Below are 23,176 nucleotides of genomic sequence, written 5' to 3'. Positions count from 1 at the left end.
ACATTAGAAAAATATAGGAATGTAAAGTTTAAAGAAATCAATACAACAATATTTTTTTTATAAATAATTGTTTAAGAATGCACTTTGAAACTGAGTAAAAATGAACTTTATATTTTCAGTTCTTGAAATAGAACTGCAGGGTGAGCAAAATAAATAACGGACCATTCTGTATAATTTTTGTTTTAATAATCGGATCTTCACGTTCTAGGCCTCATTGTTAAATGTTTGAGGGGTGACCACAAATATATTGATTAATTAGTTGCAGACGACACTTTATGTAATCAGGCACAAAAACGTACTTCCTCCGAATAATGTTTGTAATAACAGTCGTCTAATAGTCAATTAACATTTCAAAACATTCAGATATCGAGGGCGATCGCAACATTCATTGTTGCACCAAGGCTTACGTCTTCGAAACCCTATTCAAAGACACTACTAATGGTTGTTCAAAGTTCCATTAAGTCCTGATTTCTTCTAATTCGGACTCGTAAAAACTCTCATGATGGAGCACCATTTTATGACAAATAACAACTTTTAGAAGCATGCAACGAGGCTATAAACAACGTTACAAAAACATTAATTAAGGCGCTTTTAATACCTGGAAATCTCAACAGAAAATGATTTATAGATATAGGAAAATATTTATAAAGACATTTTGACACCAGGTGGCGTTATTCGTAGTGACCTTTCAGCAATTCATTTTATTTTATAATCGACGTTGTACTGCAGATCCAATTCTGAGTTTACGACTATCAATATTCAACTCCGTGGCCTTGGTCAACCCAACCCAGATGACATTTGAACTCCTGGATCAAGAACAGGGACAAACTAGCCACCGTGGATTACTTTTTAATGAAACTAACTCGTATTTGCGTTACGTAGGGGGAAACCACGAAAACCTCCCATGGTTAGCCCGACGGCAAGGAGATTCCAGCCCATGATCCGAAGACCACTAAGGATATTTTATGTCAGCACTGTGATCGGTGCATATCGACCTGCCACCGCTGAGATTTGAACCAGTCCACCTCACTGAGAGGTGGACACTCTATCACCTGAGCACCACGGCTCGAGCAGCTCATTTAAAGAACATCGGCTGTTTGCTAAATGTTGATGTTTATTTGATGAGAAAAATGCGTTTCCTCAGACTCGTATAAGCAATAAGGATTAGGTATACTTTCCAATACGAGATGCAACATGAGAGAACGTCCGTGTAATATTGGCCCTCTAGAGTCAGATAAAAACGCATTTTTATCCCGCGTTTGTGAAAGAATAATCGCGAGATGAAGTGTATGTGATCACGGTTCTGAAGAGGTTAATATAGTGTTAATAAAACATACTTTCAGAATACATCTGTTTCAATTCTTTAAATCAATTGATTTATTAAGTTCAGAATTAAGCATAGTAATACACGTGCATATATGTCACGTGATTGCATTTTTAGCATTGCATGGAGATGCGTTTAAACACGCCTTTTCCAGCTGAGTCCATTTCCGTAAAAACGTATTTCAAGCTGTGTCCAGTTTTGAAAGTTATAGAGGAAAATTATAAAAATTCCATGAATACCCAGAGCCTGACTAAGGCAGGGTTATACGGGGCAGTTGCCCCAGACCCCCACATCAGAGGGGGCCCCCAAATCAAATGGAAAATTTATTTTATATTTCTTTCTTTAATGAACTTTTTTTTAAAAACAAAATATCAGTACAGTGCAAAATCAGTCAGTTTTACGTCAGCTTCTTCATTAAACTATCGTATGAAAACGTTATCTATATTTCGCAAATCCATGGATTTCTGGGGCGCGAATTCAGTTTAATTTTCGCATACGTCATTTAAATTTGACCAATCAAAATCCTGTATGTCTCCATATCGCAAAATGCCTCATGTTTACAAAAATACAGGTTTCTGAATGGCTAAATTAAGCCATCGTCATTGAGATAGTTTAGCCCAGTTCAGCACAATTCAGAACAAGAATATGAACCAGTTCAGAACAAGAATATGAATATTTCGCTGCTAGATGACAAAGTTAGTAATCAGAAGACTGCATTCGGACATAGAGTTGTCAGAAAATAAATAAAATAGATCGAACGACGTTACGTTTGACCATTGGAGGGGGGGGATTTTATAGCTATTTAAGGTTCTAGTCAATTTTCTTGTTATCTAATAAAGAGGTGAAGAATTTAAATACCTCCACATAAAGTTCGGTTCTTCATTACTGAAGTAGCGAAGCAGAGGGGGGCCCCACTTAGACTAAGTCTGTTCCTGTGAATTCCTAAGCATAAAATCTTTAGGTGCATTCGCCTTAACGCTAGATTGCCTAAGGAAGTCATTTTGACTGCTTTTAATTTCAATTAGAAAAACAATGATGTATATAATGACAAAATTTCTTAAAATTTTGTTCAGCATATAATTTTTTTTTATTGTTAATATTTACTAATAACTTGTTGTATAACTGTATATATTATAAAAAATATTTAAAATTAATTTTAAAGAAATTTTTTTACACATCATTTATTCTTTTACAATCCAATACTTTTGATTGCTTTTGGGCAATGTAGGTATATACTAAGTTTCACTCTTTCTAGTGTTAAAACATGACATATGAATCTCCCCCAATATCGGTTAAAATTGAAAATTGCAAGATAACAGAAAGAGGCAAATGACTGGAAAAGACTAGATCTCGAGGACGATGTCATTCAGAGCAATTTCATAAATGTACTGTGATGTCATCTTTTACGATGGCAATAAAAAAATCAAATTACCGAAGAAAGTGAGAGGAAGGGTGAGGGGAGGGGGCAATAACTATGAATCATAATCTTCAAAATTACTGTACAGAACCCGATATCCGGAAATCAGAAAACCGGAAAACCAAAAAACCGGAACGAAATTCGATAATTTTCTCGCTATTTAAAAAAAAAATTTTATAAGATTTTAGGATTTTTCTTTCTTTTTTGAAAGATGTTTACCTTACCATCATTTTAGAAATAATCATTAGTCTATTACTTCATCGTTTTTTCTTCTTTTTAAGATTATTTCTAAATATTTTTCTATTTTTAGTTGGTTTAACTATAAAAAAACGGCCTTTTGTAGCGATTCTGAAAACCGGAAAAATCAGTTATCCGGAATAGCGATGGTCCCTCTCATTCCGGATAATCGGTTCCCTACTGTATTAGGAAATGCTCGTGTCTAGATGATTGTACAAGTACAAAACGGTATTGCTATGGTACAAGAAAATGTCACTTTTAATCCCCTATTTATTTATTATTGTATGACAAATGGTTACAAAAGATAACTATTTTCAAAGAAAATTAGGATTTAGATGTTTAAAAAACTATATACACAGTTTATAAAAAAAAAAGTAATATAAATTTTTTTTAAAAGTCAATTCCTACATAGATCTTGATCCTGATTGGTTGTTGAAACTTGGCATTTGTTTTCTTTCCATTCTATTTTTAGTAAAACCAAGCCAGTTACGTATCAATTCTCTTAAGTGGCATGTACTATATTCTTTTACAAAGATCTCAATTTCTTTTCGTTATATATCTAACTCAACATAAAGACAGGCACGAAGCCATGAACTAATTATGCATCGAAATTGCCAAGTACAATAAAATAAAAATATATAACCGTTACAATAAAATACCTAAACCAAGAATAAATCTAAGTTAAGTAAAAGAAGTTGACGAGAAAGAGTTATAATTCAACAAAGAGCGAAGCAGCCCTATATTTAATTAACTTCACTTTAATTTTATTTTATAATCGTCGTTGAACAGCCGACCCATTTTTTTGGGTTTACGATTACTAATGCTCAACTCCGTAGCCTTGTATTCTTGAACCCAATCCAGAAGACAAAGGAACTCGTGGATTAAGAATTGGGAGAAATTTTGCCTTCTTGGAGGATTCTTTGGTGAAACTTACCCGTATTCGCGTTACTTGGAGAGGAAAAACTCACCCGGTTAGCGTGACTCTAACCCATGATCCATCTACAACTGAGAATATTTTAAGTCAGCGGTGTACGCCGGATTCGGAATTCGTATCGATTCGCATCGTTTAGATTCGAACCCGGTTCACCTCATTGAAAAGCGAACGCTCTATCCCCTGAGCCATTACGGTTCACTTCACTTCAATTAACATTTTAACTTATGTGGAGAAGCTTAGCTCAACTTTATCACGTCATTTTACTGAGCGTTAGTCATTGTTTTAAATTTTACTAGAAGCGATTCAGTTTTGTACTTATTTTAAAAATAACCTCAGTGATCATTTCTAACTTATATCTCTGTTGGAACAAAAAATAGTTTATTGTGTAGATTTAAATACAGTCAAACCCCGCTATAGTGAACCTTCAAGGGACCGAAATTTTGGTTCACTATAACCGAGTGTTCACTATATCCGTTACGCAGGCAACTTAACTAATGGTTCCCAAACTCCTCCCTTTTATTACACATTATTCAAATAAATGACTGAAAAATATTATGTAGTAGCAAAAAATGTGTTATTTTTTATTACTCTTCGTCTTGCATACGAAAAAAATTAGTAATCTTTAGCTGATGAGCAATCCTCAACATCAGATATGGAAACACTTCCCGACTCTCAGCTAATTTTTCCTGAATTTCTGTTATTCCGTTTTTCAAATCTGTCTCACCTGCCATTCGAGCACATGCAAGTAGTCTCATAAAATCACTTTACAAATTCATCGACATTTGTCCAGATACTGGAAGATTGCGGCTTCTTCGAATGGTGAACCACTTCAGTAATGCTTCTTCTACATCCTTGTGATCTGCTTTTCTCAACTTTTTTCTGTCATCTAGTTTTTTTCAAGAGGAGAAATTATTAATTACTTATTTTTCCATATGTTATAAAATGCAGATTTGGATAGTTTACATTCCCTGAAAATATCACCTTGATCGCATCCATTTTCACTTTTTCTGATTATGCCCATTTTTTCATCAGGAGGACGTTTACTGCTCGCTATAGTTAAATTTGAGACACTTGCTTGCAGGCTCTTTTTCAACTAAACTGAGCGCAAAAAGGAGTTGAAATGAGGGCCTTAGCACATATTAGTGCCCAACCCTCTAACCAATAATGAATAATTACTCATTCCATCTGACAGAAAATGCATATTGATCCCATTGACACCTTACAGATGTATCGTCTGCCTGAGTTGGAAACATCTGCTTGGTTTGTTTAAGGATGGGAAAGTGAGATAAAAGAAGTAAACAAGAGAAAATGCTTATCACTACATTCCCCTCTATAGATGGTTTTCGAAATCGGTATATGTATTTCAAAATTATTGCAAAAAAAAGAAATGAAGAAAAAAATCAGCCGAAGACAGAAAGAAGTTCATTATATCCAACTTCCTCACTTTTTTTGGTTCACTATATCCACAAAAAATAACATTATGCGTGTATAGCAAGGCACGGGACCGAACATTTCGTTCACTATATCCGGGAGTTCACTATAGCGGGGTTTGACTGTATTTCATTATTTTATATTCGCTGTGTCATGTAAATTCATTGAAGAACATTAGGTGGTATCCGGTGTGGTCCACGTCCCCCAATTTATACTTTTATAATTGTCTGATACCACGGGCCTTTTTTTTCCTCAATTCCTACTATTAGTCCATACTCTCCCTATATATATTTATATATTTTTTTCAAATGTTCAATCTTTAATGAAATACATTTTTTTTGAACTTGTAGTGGATAACGCTTGTAGTTAATACAGTTTTTTGTAATATTAATTCCTTCATTAATTTTAGTTTTATATGGGAGAAAATTTTTTAATTATTTAATAAAAAGTAACTAAAATAAAAATTTCCTTTGTTGACCTCAGCAGAAATTGACTTTAATTTTTTTTTCTCTCTCTATATATATATCACTTGGTTGTTACTATTTGATTCGACTGAATATGTTTCTTTAAAATTAACTTTTTTGTTTGCTACGAAACTCCGCAATTATTAGTCTCACGGAGTAACATTTTCCTCCCTTACTGAAGAAATACATCACTAAATAACAAAGAGAAATTCAAAGAACTCATATACATCTCAATATTTTGTAACTGTTAAGTGGCAACGGCTTGGAATTCACGGGAAGAGTGGAGGAGGAGGGAAAGAACTGAATAACAAAAGGCGCAAACGATGGTCTCTCTTAATTGCTTTGATGTATTTTCTTAAAGATTGTGGAGTACATTTCCTGAAATTCATCTTTTGTTATAATTTGGGTGAAATTAGAGGGGTGGGGGGGGGGGAAATAGCTTGAGGCTGAAAGAAACGTGTTTTTATTTATTTAACCCTCTTTTTTTTGTTGTTACATTCATTGAGGCGGCGATTGAGTAATGGAACTGTTGGAATACGAAGTGAGTAAACTAATGAAATATCGATATGCAATGCGTTCTCATTTGATCAGCTAGGGAAAAAAATTATTATTGAGATATTTTCTTCTCTTTTGATTGCTTTATTTAATTTTTTTCATAAGGTGAATTTACTGATTTATTGGATATAAGGCTCATAAAAATGTTTCAGAACACTCAGATAGTGTTATAAATGAGGGAGGCACAATTTGCGTCCCGAGGCCCACATGCGGCCGGTCGACTGTTGATGTGCGGCCCGCGGGAGCTTCTGAAAGCAATAAAAAAATTCTATTCATTTGGTTTTTGTTCAAGCATTATAAATTTTCTTAAATTAAAATATTTAATTCAAATTCATCTTACACTATAAAATGCGTGTATCTTTTGCTTATATATAGCGCAATAGTACATGTAGCACAGAAATGCTTATATATAGCACACACTCTTATATATAGCACAATAAAGAAGTACAAAAAGAATAAAAAGAGAAAAACGAAGAAAACTAATTAACGAAGAAACTAACTGCGCATAAGCTACAAGTATTTAGAACTTATAAAATAAATTCAAAATATAGAGAAAAAAATTATGAAAAGATAAGAAAAAAAATTATTAAAATAAAAGAAAAAAAAATTTAAAATATATAAATAAAAATCCGGGTAAAAAAGATATGATTTCGTTATCAGCTCACACGATAACCGCAAAAAGGAGTGCTTTCTAATATTGTATCAATACAGCGACAGCAAAATATATCAATACAATAGTGTGAAGAACACTCAAAAAACTTTTTTTGAAACAAAAGTAATAAAACATTAAACATTAAGTAATAAAAAATCACGTAAAAATCAAAAAATAAAATGTAATGGATCACACAAGGATCTAATTTTTCATCTTTCTTAGCTAATTTATTTTTGCACTACTATAAAAAAAAAATTATTGCCTTAAATTTATTTTTAGATTTATTGATGCATAACATGGATGGCTTAATCTTTGAGACAAGCATATGACTACTGGCAGGAACAACCAATTTTAAAATTTGATAAAAACAATCGATAAGTGATTAAATTTCATTAAAAAAGGGATTAAATTCATAAAGTGATTAAACTCCATTAAAAAAAGTGATTAAATTCCATATAAAATCATTGAGTTAATCATAAGTTATTAAAAATAAACTTACCAAAAACTTCTTTGTTAATTTTTATATTTTTACCATTTGCAAATCCATTTCTTGAAAATCAGTGGCTAAAAATATGTGCAAAACAGGCAATTCATGTTTCTTTCTCTCTCTCTCTCTTTTTTTTTTTTCATTAATAAAATTTAATTTCCTAAAATAATTTTAATTGTATAATTAAATATCAACCTTATTAATTATATAACCTTATTAATTAATTATATACCAGTATTATATTACCATGCGCACATCCGTTTTCGAGCCAATTCTTGGCGACTAACAAATCAAGCAAGTTTCATAACTGCAGTATAAGAATGCGCTATAAAACAAAAAAAAACGCTACGCAAAAAAAACGCAAAAAAAAATAAACAAAAAAAAACGCTATTTACGCTTTTAGCTCAATTTGCGTTTCGGTTTTCACATTTTGTAATCAGGTAATCTTATTACGAAAACATATAAAATCATTCTTGAAAGTTTTCCCGCCCATGTAAGTTCATTTGAATTTGCTAATCGCTTTACAGATTTCGTTTCATGTTTTATTCTGTTCTTTCTTTACATTTCCCCCCCGTTTTTTACGTGATTTTTATTATTTAATGTCTTTGATTTTGTTTCAAATTTTTTTTCTTCTTTAGTGCTCCTCACACTATTGTATTGACATATTTTGCTTTGACTATATTGATACAATATTAGAAAACACACCATCTTGTGGATATAATCGTGTGAGCTGATGAGGAGATTATACACTTTTCCCTCCGGATTTTTATTTATAATTTTTTATATTTTCTTTTTCAATTTAATTCCATGGAATTTTTTCCATGATCATTTTTATATAATAGTGTTCTAAGCACTAAATATTTTTATCAGTAACTTTAATAATTATTTTTATCAGTAAACTTAATATTTGCCGAAAATTAAATTATTTTTAATTATTTTAATTTTTTAAAACTAAAAAAACTTTTTAAAAAAAGAGTCAAATCTCTCTCTCTCTCTCTCTCTATATATATATATATATACATAATTATTGGGGGGGGGGGTGTTATGGATTTTAACAAAAAAGAAGTTTACAGAATGAAAGTGTAAAAAAAAAATATATACGCATTTTTAAGAGTGATATAAATCGGAATTAAATATTTTAATTAAAGGAAATTTATAATGTTTAAACAAAAACCAAAATCAAAGAATTTTTTATTGCGTTTAGAAGTTTCCGCGGGCCAAAAATCAGCAGTATATTCTCAGTCAGTGGTAAGTAATTATGACTTGGAATTCTCTTGCTGTCAGGCTAAACATTCGAAAAATTTCGTGGTATTCCTCTCCATGTAACAGAATGTTGGGTTAGTTCCATTAAAACATTTTTCACGTAGGCTAGTTTGTCCTAATGCTTGTTCCAAGAGTTCTTTTGTTCTGCATTTAAAGCCCCATGCTTATGGAGTTGAACATTGACAATGATTTACCGAAAAATGGGTTCAACGTCACTTACAAAATGAAATACTCGGTATTTTTTGTGTCTCACCTATACATTTATAACTATTCAATCAAATTCTTTAAGTTAATAAATATTCTGGTTCATTTCAAAATGTGTGGAGATATAAAATAATTTATATCCGCGAAAGATAACATTTAAGAATGAAAATTGTAAATCCGAACTATTTAAATATGTTGTTAAGATAAATAAACTGCCGGCCGACAAACTAACAATGATTCCTCTTTAAAAACGAGATGTTATTGGAATCCTTTACTTCTCATTTCATCTCGAAGAAGTTACTTCACTTCAATTCTCAGCTATATTTGTTCCACACATTTTTTTTTTAATAACCACGGGGGGAATAAGAGAGATTTTTCCCCTTCCTCTCATTGAAACTGGAAACTTTCGGCGGTTCATGTAGCTGTTAAATCCCTACCCAACAGATTGTGATTTAGGAAAAAAAAAGGGTGGGGATTTGGAAGAGCTCGCGTGACACGAAAAAACAGATCTCTCTTTTATTGAGTTATTTTATTTGTTCTTCTGTTTTTATTTTTCGTGTTATAAGTTACGGATAATACACCCTTCTCCTTCAGCTATTTTTTTCCTCTCCTTTTTTTTCTTAATTAGTTATTTTCTCAGTTTATTTTTTTTAAAGAAGAAACCAAATGAGAATTATTAGTTTGCACCATTCCTTTATCAACAGTGCAACAATTACTTATACTTTACTGTAAATTTTGGATCATAACAGTTGTTATGAGTTTTGTTTTTCGTTTCAGTATAATAGTACAAAATCCAATACAGTCGAACTCGTTAATACGAGCTCGGATTTAACGAGAACTCGGATTTACCGAGGGAAACGAGAATATTTGGTTGGATCAATGTTAAATCTATGGAACAGAAGTCGCTTTTAATGAGCAAGACCCGGTTTTAGCGAGCAATATTTTTCCGTCTTGCAATCTTTTTTCTCATCTTTCTAGTCTTTCTGTCTTATCTTTTTTTCAAAATGATAAGAATTGTGCGCGAAATAAAAAAAAACGCGATTAAATTAATTAATGTAATTAAAGGAAGTAAGTATTAAATTTTAAGTAAATTCAATCATTTGACCTCCCAAGCCCCCCCCCCTCTTCTGGTTGCACGTCTGTCTTAAGTACCCGTTTATTACGAGCACTCGGATTTAACGAGTACATGTTACGGTCCCTTTGTGCTCGTTATAAATAAGTTAAATAGAGCTGTGATGGCTCAGGGGATAGAGCGTTCGCCTTCCAATCAGGTGAACCCGGTTCGAATCCCAGCGATGACTGGTCGATACGAATTCCGCATCCGATTTGCAACGTCCACAGTGCTGACGAGAATTATCCTCAATGGTAGACGGATCATGGGCTAGAAGTCACCAAGCCATTAGGCTAACCGTGGAAGGTTCTCGTGGTTTTCTTCTCAATATAACGCAAGTGTGGGTTAGTTCCATCAAAAAAGTCCTCCACTACGGCAAAATTCCCCCAATACTTGATCCAGGAGTTTCCTTGTCTTCTGGATTGGGTTCAAAATTACAAGGCTACAGAGTTGAACATTAGCAGTTTTAAACTCAAACAATTAGGCCGGTTGTTCAACGACCATTTTAAAATGAAACAAAATAAGTTAAATAATACCAATATTGATTAACATCACTTTCCCTTTCAAAAAATGTAAATGATTGATAAAGAATTATAGCAAGTTCTTAAAATTTTTCTTTCTCTTCTTTCCCCCCTACCCACTTTTATCCATATTTTCTACTGTTCCCACATTAAAAAAAAGCATTACTTTGTTATTATCATTTTGCTATTTATTTTAGAGCCTATTAATAATGTAGAACCAGATCATTCTACGATGCCAAATCTTTTTTTTTTTATTCATTTAGGAAAAAACTAAAAAACATACATTTAGAAAATTCAGATTTAATTAAATTTAGCCGACTTCGGCGACCAGTCGGTCTGCCTTTTTAAATCAGGGTACGAATTATGCAGGGTACAAATTATGCAACAAAAAATAAGCACCCTTTTAGCACTTTTCGAGCACTCAAAAATATTTTTAAGTACTTTAAAAAAAATATCATAATTAGGTAGGGTAGGAAAGTTTTTGACAATTGACGGTTTTGTCTTGCTATAACAGTCATGCAAAAAAAAAACTTTTTGGCATTGTTTTTAACAATTGTCAAATATCATAAAATTTTGAATCATGTAAAGCAAATGGCGTTTTCTTACGCTACGGACAGACAATACGCCGAAATAGATTGAAGTTGAATTAATTGTGAAAACGTTGAATAGAACAATGTGGACTGTGTCTTTTTGCATAATTCGAAGCGAAAATCAACATAGTAAAGGAAAAATCTCATTTTGAAAAAGGGAAAATTAAGCACTTTTTAAAAACACAGAATGAAAAAAGCACCTTAAAGGGCTTTTAAAAAACAAAAATAAGCATCTTTAAGCACTTTTTAAAAACGTTAAGCACCCTGTAAATAAGAAGAATTTCAAGTATTTCGAGATTTTAAATCGTACAGTCAAAAATCACTAAAATACTTAAATATAACAAACTCAAATTAAACAAGTGAGAACGGATTTGATTTTGTCTCTTAAATGAGAATCTAGAGTGAGATGGTTATTAAAACATGCAACATAATCTAGAATTAAAATGCTAACATATACAAAATGTCCTCCAACATATCCAACAAAGGATAATAGAAAGGAATTGCCATTTGAAAGAATTTAATATTAACATTTAAAGGTATTAAATTAGCTAAGCATCTCGTTTTAATTTTGTCTCCACATTCTTGTACGAATTTATTGACTGCCAGAAATTCCTATTATTTTGGGAATGAATTTCATATGTACAAACCTAATGAAACAAAATGGTCTCCTTTGATGTAAAATCTTTATTCACCAACGTTCCCGTAAATGAACCCTCTAGAACAGGGCTGTCCAACTGCAAAGAGCCCACTGGCCAGAATTCCGGTCACTGATCACCTGGTGGGCCGCAGTTTGAAAAAGTTGAACAATAATGTCTTACCTCTTATACAATAACAATTAATAGTTGAATTATCTAATATATATAATTCTCTTACGTGGCTCCCAAATTTTGGCTGTATTTCTTTTCCGCCGGTGGCAACGTTTGCTTTGTTTTGTTTACGTTACTATTTCTCTTACACGGCGACAAAAAAAAGCCTCTCTACAACTCCCCGAATGGCAACGCTAGAAAATCGACCCATGATTGCCGCTAAAAATGTCACATGCCAAATCTAGCTGAGGTGACTCAACATATAGCGCTTTTCAAAACGGAAACTGAAATAACCAGAGAGCATCAGCTGCGGCAATCTCATACTACTAAGCTAAGCAGAAGCGAGTAGTCTTTGACGACAGATCTCTATTGTAGTATTTTGTCGAAAGCGCTTTTTTTCACGAATTTATATATTACGAATTTATTTAATGATTTTCGATTTATATCACGAATTATACTATAGCACATTTCTAATAGGTTTAACGAATTACATGTCATTTATTTGAATTCAAATTTATTTTAATAACTTAGTATTTACTAAAAAGATGTAATTTTTTTAAAAAAAAGTTTTTATATGTATTTGAATGATTGTTTTGAATTCTTCTTAGAGTTTTGTGCATTTGCAATGTACCTAAGTTAGTAGCGAGCGAAGCGAGCTTTGTTTGCGAAGCAAACCATATAAGATTGCGTAGCAATTTTTGGGGATTGGCGAGCGTTAGCGAGCAGGGGGCGCAGTCCACTAGTTAATTATAAAACAATGGAACAGAAGGATTATAAAACAATTTGCTTACATTTTAATGGGAAAACTGACGCCGATCAGCCTGAATAAGAAGCTGGCGGGCCGCCAGTCAGACAGCCCTGCTCTAGAACTACCCTTTAGCCAAGTTGTAATGTTACTAGAACAGTCCACGTTTACTCTAAAGTGTAAATTTCATCGAATGGTTGATGGCTTAGCTATGCGAAATCCGCTCAGCCCCTTCCTAAGTAACATGTATATAAGTTAATGTGAATCACCGAAATGGTTGGTTGTAGTCTTCCACCGGTGAATATGGGCAATCATAGTTTCTTTGGTAAATGTATGAAGTATATACTAGGTCTAGTGAAGTGCCACTGCCCGATATACACTTGCCCGGTATGTCCAACACTTATGTTTTCTTGATGTTTAATGCCAATGCCCGGTATACATTTGTCCGGTATGCCCACCGTCAATGTTTCTTTAAGGCTGATGTTTCTCCTAATCTATCCTCAGCAAATAAGTATCGAAATATTACAAAAGTATCAAATCTGATACAACAAATATTTTGAACATTCACCAAAGAGATTCTGATATTGTGCACTGAACCTTAGAAAAAACATTAGTGTACGGTATATGGGGCACATGCATACTGGGTAGTGGCACTTAACGAGTATGTATGCATGTATGTATGTATGTATGTATGTATGTATGTATGTATGTATGTATGTATGTAACAGGGCTACATCCCTGTTATCTTTGGTTACAATTAGCTTAATTAATTCATTCGTGAACCAATTATTCCTTCATTAGTTTCATTTACGGGTAGGCTGGTGGCTATAACATTTCTCATCCACTCTCCACAAGGGAGGGGGTGGACAAAACTCCGATGGTTCCTGCAGATCTTACATAGAATACATCATACAGCAAGAGTCATGCGAAAACAATCGCTCCCGCATTAAATACTAACGTAAAATGAGATAAAAAGGCTCAGTCTTTGCATTCCTTGTATCCTTACGCATTAAGGAAAATCTTTTAATGCTTCCTAGTATGGAAGTGAAAGAGGGAAAGTTTCTAAAAATAACTTCTTTGAAACATAAATCTAATTATTATTCATTGGTATGTTTTCAGTCTTGTCCCAAAATAGAATATCTCTACACCTATTCTTTACCGAAGACATTTTATGAAAAGAGTTTTAATACTTTTATTAATACAAAAGTATTTATAATATTATATATATATATATATATATATATATATATATATATATATATATATATATATATATATATATATATATATATATAACCTATGTAAATGACGTTTTCGTTAATTATTAATGTTTAAATGTATGATTGGTAACTCCTTCCTTAAAATGAATCTTCCATTCGAAACAAAGAAGACAATTTCAGAAAAAAAATCCATTTAAGGAGATTTTAAAAAGAAAACAGGTTTTTTTCATAACGTAACTTTATTCATAACATAAACTATGTTACTCTGTACGAGCTCTTTTAAAGAGCCGTAAGAGCCTACCTTCGCTGCATCATTAATAACATAAACTCTATTGTTCAGTCTGAGCTCTTTTAAAGAGCCTTAAGAGTCTACCTTCTCTATATCTTTAATAACATAAAGAGCCTTATTGTTAAAAATACAGTGTCCAGTTTAAAATTAGAAGAGCATGGAAGTAAAAAGTTATAAAATTATTAAATATATCTACCTTGGCATTTGAAAGATGGGAACAAATTGTAAACTGAAGAATGTCTGCAAACTACACTGCTCTCTATAAAATATTAACTAGCATTACTAAATGATTATTTTATTTAAAAAAAAATGTTCCAAACATGGTAAATTAAATATTTTTTCACCAAAATGCGATATTTCCAAAGAATTACCCAAATCTTTGCATTAAAATTCGTCCTCTGTAGAAATGCGAGAAAAAAAATGATAGAACGAAATTCATTTTCATTTTTTATTGTATAAATGATCTACAAATTTCTTTATATTTCTCACGATAAACAGGAAGAAAATAAAATTTTCTCAAGTCTCTCATTAAATCCCAAACTTTTGATAGTTTCCCGCTTATTAAAAACTGTTCACCGCATCAGAGAGAAATTTAATTAAAAATGCAATTAACAGAATAAAATGCCTCCTCACACTTTAAAAGCGAAGTGAAAAGAGAATTTTTGGAAAAAAGCTCATTTTTTGAAATAAATAAATTTGAAAAATGAAAAGTTGGTGGGTGTAAAAATTTTGTATGATATTTTGAGTTGGACGGTATCTTCACACTCTATTGCTCGATTTAATTAGTTCTGACCCAAACACTATTATTCTAATAATTAATAAAATAATTTAATAATTTTCTTACTGAAATCATTGTGGCCCATCTAACGCTTCCTAATTTACATATTTTTTACTTTCCTATTTAGCTTATAATAGTATAGAATTGTAAAAGAAAAACTAAGCACTAAGAATTATTAGTTTTTTCTCTATAATAAAGGCACGTGCATCAGTCACACAAATTGAGGTGATTAGAAAATAACTTTTTCTAAAAATGATTCTATATATTTTGAGTTGGACGGTATCTTCACACTCTATTGCTCGATTTAATTAGTTCTGACCCAAACACTATTATTCTAATAATTAATAAAATAATTTAATAATTTTCTTACTGAAATCATTGTGGCCCATCTAACGCTTCTTAATTTACATATTTTTTACTTTCCTATTTAGCTTATAATACATAGTATAGAATTGTAAAAGAAAAACTTAGCACTAAGCATTATTAGTTTTTTCTCTATAATAAAGGCACGTGCATCAGTCACACAAATTGAGGTGATTAGAAAATAACTTTTTCTAAAAATGATTCTATATATGAATCTGGAAAGGTGTGGGTATCCCCCTTATAACTAAAGAACCTTTTGTTCTATCATCCTGAAATTAGGTAGAAAATTTAGCACCCGATCTTTAATTTTTGTAATAAATTTTCCATCAGTTCGTACACTAGAGCCGTATGAGAAACGGAATTTTTTCATTAGCTTATTCACCATTGATAAGAATGAGATTTTTGCTATCCATTGTCTTTCAATGGTATTTAGAGTCATGGTGGCTCAGGGGATAGACTGAACAATTGGGGTGATGAGCTGGATCGGGGTTCGAATCTCTCAAAAGCTGGTTTATTCGAATTCCACACCAGGCTCGCATCGACCACAGTGCTGACGTAAAATATCCTCAGTGGTATACGGATCATGGTTTAGAGTCCCTTTACCGTCAGGCTAGCTGTGGGGGTTCTTCGTAGTTTTCCTCTCCATGTAACGCAAATGCGGATTAGTTCCATAAAAAAGTCCTCCACGTAGGCTAATTTCTTCCAATACACGATCCAGGAGTTCCCTTGTCTTCTGTACAAATTAAATTACAAGGTTGTGGTGTTGAACATTGGTAGCAGTAAACTGAAAATTCGGTCTGCTGTTCAACGACGGTTATGAAATGAAATAGTTTTCCTCTCTATGTAACGCAAATGCGGATTAGTTCCATAAAAAAGTCCGCCATGAAGGCTAATTTCTCCCAATACTCGACCAGGAGTTCCCTTGTCTTCTGGACAAATTAAATTACCAGGTTACGGTGTTGAAAATTGGTAGTAGTAAACTGAAAATTCTGTCTGCTGTTCAACGACGGTTATGAAATGAAATAGTTTTCCTCTCTATGTAACGCAAATGCGGATTAGTTCCATAAAAAAAGTCCTCCACGTGGGCTAATTTCTTCCAATACTCGATCCAGGAGTTCCCTTGTCTTCTGGACAAATTAAATTACAAGGTTGTGGTGTTGAACATTGGTAGCAGTAAACTGAAAATTCGATCTGCTGTTCAACGACGGTTATAAAATAAAATAAATGATATTTAGGCCGGGATAGCCTGGTTGGTAGGGCACTGGTACAAGAGGAGGTCGTGAGTTCGATTCTCACCGGCCTTAGACTCCATGTGTAGTAAATAGTGACTGTGACTTGACAGATTAAATTTGCATCAAAGTCCTCCATGTTCCAATACAAATCATACCTCTAGGGCAGTGTTTCCCAAACTTATAACTTTTGCGTACCCTTTCTAAATTTTTCGTAACGCTGAGTAACGCTAAGAAAATGAATGAATTTTTTACTATAAAAAGCTGGACAAAAGTTAAAATTCACAACTGGCTGTTGACACCATTAATTATTAACTGTTAACTCTACAAAAAATAGCCAATAGAAAAAAAAATAGCCAAAAAATATTTCTAAAATTTTCTGATTCTACATGCCTATTTTGTTTATAATAATTCTTTTAAAATGTGTTTCTCTAAAAGTAAACAATTTCAAATCAACGGTAATTGAAATGAAAAACAATAATGTATTCAAAGACAAAACTAATGAAAAAATGGTACAAATTCACAAGAAACGTTGACATACTATTGTTGGCGCCAGTGATTGTTAATTAATTTGGGTAATATATGCACATTGAAGTAAAAGAAATAAGCTATGTTGTGATGCCACAATTGGCATTACATATTTATTTGCAATCCTTTTAAATATCTCTTATTACTTAAGCTGATTTTTATTAATAGGATTACTTTTAAAATAAATCAAAGACTTAATCTTTTGAAACAAATATAAAATATTTATTCTTCTCTTATAGATCAATGTAACGGATACTTTTTATATCATTACTAATGCAGACTGATTAATTCACTGTCACCTCTAATCGAAAACAAAAATCTATTTATAACTTTTTATTCTAAATTTTCTAACCGAAAATATGTTTCAGTTGCATGGTTGTAATAATTCTCATAAATTTATTGGCGACTCGTAATCGCCAAGGTATTCTTTTAAACCCAATATTGATATGCTGGTTGGCTTTGTTTTGGCTATGTTATATTTTGATAATTCGTCAATTTTGGATCTCCTACCCATGCTTCTGTGTCTGTTGGGAACAAATTACATGTACTTTTTAATTTGGCTTTAGTTTAGGCAGGTCGTGGGGGAATTGTCTCCCATGGCCTGTCCTTATTAATCTTGGTATGCAAAACTTATTCAACTGAAATTCCTTTGAATAATATTTATATCTTGTATCTTGAGCTCTGCAACTATATGAAATAAAAGCTTTTTATTAATTCTGATCCGGTTCAACTGTTAATTTTCATCACCCTTCTGTTTTCATCGCAATCTTCAATTTGTCAGTATTCTTCAACTAGTCCACTATACCAATACAAACTCCACCCACACCTTAATATTCCACCATCTCAACATAAATGGCACTCTGAAATAATCCTCCTCCACCATATATGTACTAAAAGGAAAAAATTAATGGAGTAAATGTTTCTTATTAATTTAGAGGAACGGAAAAAACTGTCCTATTATTTTCGACAATTAATATTGATAATGTGTATAAATTAAAAAAAGTCACCTATCTATTAAAAAGCAAAGTAAATGGAGAAAAGATTCTTTATCGGGACATTATTATTCACCATATTATTATTGATACCAATGCTTACTTAAATTGGTAATATGCATTAATTGAAATTTTTTTATTTTATTTTATAACCATCGTTGAAGAACAGACCCAATTGTTTGTCTTTACGACTACTAATGTTCAACTCCGTAGCCTCGTAATTTTGAACCCAATCCAGAAGAAACTCATGACTTACCTTATTGGGAGAAATTTGCTTTCGTGGAGGACTTTTTGATGGAACTAACCAGCATTTGCCTTACATAGTGAGGAAAACCTCTCACAGTTAGGCTGACGGCAAGGGGACTCTGACCCATAACCTCAGTCTCATGATATAAATTATAGTATAAATCTCGTAATAATAATTTTTCATGTTAAAGGGACTAATTTGGAAACTGATAATGATTTAGCAGTATTCTTGTAGATAGCGTTTAAACGTTTACAAATAAAAATAAGAATATAAAGTTCAACGGATAACACACGTGACTAGTGGTTACAATAAACGAGTTCGATTACTGCACGGATATTTTTTTAAATTAGCAATTCAGTGTTTTGGTGTGTGTTCTAAAAAGTAACGTACGAAAGCATGCTATTGTATTAACATAGATTAAAAAGAAGTACTTAAACCTATTTATTCATCCTTAAGGGGTTGGTATAGCCTGGTTGGCCGGTCGCTGGACTCACGTTAGTGACAACGAGAGTTCAAATCTAGCCGACCGAATACTCGCCGTGTACTAAATGGTGACTGGTGCAAGTTATATCTGTCGGGTCACAAAGTCCTCCTTGAACGAATTATACTTCTGGGAATTGAAGATTGGTCGTTCAGTGGTTCAGGTTAAAACTACGATCTGTAGATGAATGAATGGGCCCACCTTATAAGCGGGTGTGACAAAAGTCGAATTCTTGGTCAGAGATGGCGCCACTGGAAAATTAGAACAATCGCACCTCCAATACCTTAATAGCATACGACAACAACAACAACAAAATAGTTTTCCTCTATTTTTTTTTATTTTTTAATGAATTATCTCTACTGCAATATTCTTATTAATTAAATTCTGAAATTCGCAACTGTGATAGTTGTTCAGATAAATTTATAGTTTCACTTAATCTGATTTTCGATGGAAATAGCTAGAATATTGCATGTAACACAAGTATCAATAAAATTCGGAAAAAGCTTCTGTTCTCGTTCAGGAAAATTGCAATTAATGGTGTCTTTTCGAAAAATTCGAAATTTTAGACTAGTAAATTATGAAATTTTCTAAAAAGGAATAATCCCTATTTCGCCTTAAAATAGAGTCTGAACTAACATCATCATAAAAACAAAACGATCTGAAAACATATATTTACACTATAGAGTGATCACTTAAGTTTCATATTTAATAAATTGTCAAAATAATTGTTGTTAGCAGTTTATTAAAAAAAATTGTTTTTGTGGAAAATGTTGACAATGATAAATGAGAAGAAATTATGAGGGTTCGTTGAATTGAGCGAGCGATGTTAGAGTTTCCTAGTTATGTAAAACAAACAAACGTCATTAGAATCGCTTGGAAATTTTACGTAAGTATCAAAATTTACAAAAGTCGCTTCGTTGTTAGTAAAAATAAAGGTTAGTGAAAAAAAAGGAAACTATTAACATGAAAAATACTATTGAAATCATAATAATTGTGTACTTTATTTAGTGAAATAAATGTCTTTAAAAATGTACTGGATATTCACCTTTACAATTAATTGCGGTAAAACATAAACTATTCTAAAATGTCACATTTGGCATTAAAATTGTTGGCTACATGCCAAAAAAGTCTCGAATTCCAAATCTTTTGCGCACAGACTAAATTCACACTTCTCGAAAAGCTTATAAAAGTGTTTATAGTATGTAATTCCCCCCCCCCAGATTTATAATTAGAAAATTAACTTCAAAAGTTTAGAATTTTAGTTTAAAGGAAACTCCCCTGTAGAATAAACAAGAAATTTTATGACAGTAGATAAAAACCTACAGATAAACGTAAAAAAGTTTTTCGAGTGAATAAAATTGTTTCAAGCTTGATTGCAGTTAGAAACAATATATTTACGGTTTCAGACCTTTATTCATAAACTCTGAAAAAAAATGTATACAGGGTGTCCCAAAAGGTCGTTTACAAACTTAACATGCTGGTCTGTCATATCATGATGAACAAGATTTACATAGGAACTTGTGTCCGAAAATTAAAACTGCGACCGCTAGAGGGCGATAATTGCACGAAAACGGGAGAGAGGGAAAAACAATCATTTCAGGCGTGGACGTTGAAGGAGAAGGATGAATGAGTTTAGTAACGCAGAAATGGCCGACATGCATTACGTATACGGCGCCGCTGAAGGAAATGGACGAGCCGCGGCACGGACGTACCTTGAGCGCTTCCCAAACAGACGTCAGCCAAGTCATGTTTTGTTTGGACGATTGCACAGCAGATTATGTGAATCAGGTGCTTTCGTACTCGTAGCCACATCGGTCGAGAACGTGCTACACGCACACCTGTCGTAGAGGAAACCGTGCTACAGGAGTATGCCATCAACCCGCAAAGAAGTCTCCGAGAAGGCGAACGTGTCTTGGGTGTAGCTCGTTCCACCATGACGCTGTGAAACGTGCATTGTGGCGAATGGAAGGAATTTTGAGCATTTACTGTGATGTAATGATGTTTTATAATAAAAATCATATTAACACCGCTATCGATATCATTTTTTTCTCCTCATCCAAACCTGCACTTATCGCCCTCTAGCGGTCTCAGTTCTAATTTTCGGACACAAGTTCCTATGTAAATCTTGTTCATCATGATATGACAGACCAGCATGTTAAGTTTGTAAACGACCTTTTGGGACACCCTGTATATTTCTGTAATAGGCCGAAATCTGTCGAATTTTACGGGTGAATGTCGACTCTCACATAATCTCTTTGGTGACTGCCCGAAATATTTGTTACATCCAATTTGGCAATAATTTATTCATTGATATTTTCATTGATATTTATTTCATATTTGAATAAACCATTAGATTATAATAGGAAAAATATCAGTGTTGTTAGTCAAGAACTCTTTACCATAAGAAGACGAGAGTAGAGAATACCGGTTACACACTTCATACCACGTAATGTTCTTTATTGACTTTATCTGACACGGCGAATGTAAAATAATTAAATATTTAAATGCGCGCAGTAAACTATTTTTTTGTTCCAATAGAGTTATAAGTTAGAATTTGTCACAGATATATAAATATATATATGGGGAGACTGAGAAGAAGTGAGAGATAGGACATGAAATGTAGTTGTAATCAAACTATAAAAGCAGGAATCATGCCGTGATTCTGAGTTTAACCAATGGGAGAAGAGGAACAAGCTTGGACATTAATAAAAGAAGGGATATAGAAAACGTGTGTGTAGACGATAAGATGAGAATCACGTGTTTGAAAAATATATAAATTAAGTTCGAATAAGTTTTTAAACACTAGGGAGAAACAAGATACCAGAATCGTCATTCAAGAAAATTATTATAATTTTTTAAAATGTGGAATGATTCCTGAAGGTCAAGGTCAGTTGCTCAAGAGCAGTGTTGAATGATATGAGAGGAAGAAAACTCAAACCTATGATTATAATTTCAACGATAAAAAATCCTTAAATATCCTGGTTTTGGAGGTATCTTTTAGTTTTTTTTTTTTTAAATAAAATTTAAGGGTAAGTTTAGTTTGCCCCATATATGAAAGCCCATGCCATGGTTGCTCAGGGAATAGAGCATTCGTCTCTCAATCAGGTTCAAATCCCAGCGTTGGATGGTTGATATGAATTATGACACTGACCACAGTGCTGATGTAAAATATCCTCAGTGACAGATGGATCATGGGTAAAAATCCCTTTGACAATGGTCAAACCTACGTGAGGTTTAACTCTTCATGTAACGCACATGCGAGTTTATTCTATCAAAAAGTAAAGTCTAATTCCTTCCAGTGCTTGGTCCAGGATTCTAAATTACAAGGCTACGGAGTTGAACACTGATATAATTCATTCACCAGGAGTTGGCACTTGGCTCCGCCTTCATCACGTGTTATCCGACGATACCATTTCATTATTTTTGGGAGAAGAAAGTGAACAAGGTTACTATTTGGCGATCGTATGACAAAAATATTTATTTCGCAATCTTAATGTGTATATTTTTAACATTAAATATTTCATGAATTTGATAATATTTCTCTCTTTTGAGTGACTAGTTTGTTCTTTTTGTGACATTTTAAGGGAAAACAGCAGCTTTTAAATTTAAAATATATTTAATTAGCTAGAGTAACGAAAGTTATAATAGCAGATGATGAAGCGAAGTAAGTGAATGAAAAAAATAACTCAAAGTTTGTGTTTGGCGCGCATTAAAGGTTGTCTCATCTTAAAGCGCGGAGATGTTTCTTTTCTTACTCCCGCTCTGCAGTGAACTCTAACAACAGTGGTTTACTTTAAAAAATGTTGTCTTACACCAGTTTCTTTTCCTTAAATGACCAATTATTTTAATGAGTGTTAGTTGACTTACCACATCAATTATCTGCTGAAGGGTTAATCCAAAACTTAGGAGGAGGGGTTCAGTTTCATTGGCAACGGGTCTCTCCAGAACGTTGTATCCAGTCAGCAAATCAGTCAGTAAGCGTTTCTCATGAGGTCCCTCAACCGAATCTGCAAAAAGGGGCGTAAAAAATATGAAAAAACAAGAAAATAAATAATAAGAAGAAAATAAAATGTAAAAAATATAAGAAAAATAAATATTTAAAAGTTAGTTGTAATCGTAATTAGTGTGTCAATACGAGTGAAAAATCAATTTTATTTTGTTAATGAAAGTTAAATAAATATGTAGTTGTCATAATGAATGCCCGAGATGGGTGGTATATTTTACATCCGTCGTTGAACAGACGACCCAATTTTTTGGGGGGTTTACGACAACTAATGTTCAACTCCGTAGTCCTGTCATTTTGAACAC

General features: G+C 32.8%; 1 protein-coding gene across 1 annotated transcript in view; it reads right to left on the bottom strand.

Annotated features, from left to right (window-relative positions):
* LOC107444340 (neuronal acetylcholine receptor subunit alpha-7-like) overlaps nt 1-22,869 on the bottom strand; it is an 80,792-nt gene extending 57,923 nt beyond the window's left edge. The window contains exon 1 of the mRNA XM_087169540.1: nt 22,736-22,869. The gene's annotated coding sequence lies outside the window, so the exon portion shown is untranslated. The remainder of the gene's footprint in view (nt 1-22,735) is intronic.
* Nucleotides 22,870-23,176: the final 307 nt, after the last annotated feature.

The sequence above is a fragment of the Parasteatoda tepidariorum genome, chromosome 8 (genome assembly GCF_982258835.1).
Source record: "Parasteatoda tepidariorum strain Cologne lab strain chromosome 8, Ptep-v5.0, whole genome shotgun sequence".
Classification (NCBI taxonomy): domain Eukaryota; kingdom Metazoa; phylum Arthropoda; class Arachnida; order Araneae; family Theridiidae; genus Parasteatoda; species Parasteatoda tepidariorum.
Note: the sequence above shows the minus strand (reverse complement) of the source record. Positions and strands in the feature narration are given on the sequence as shown.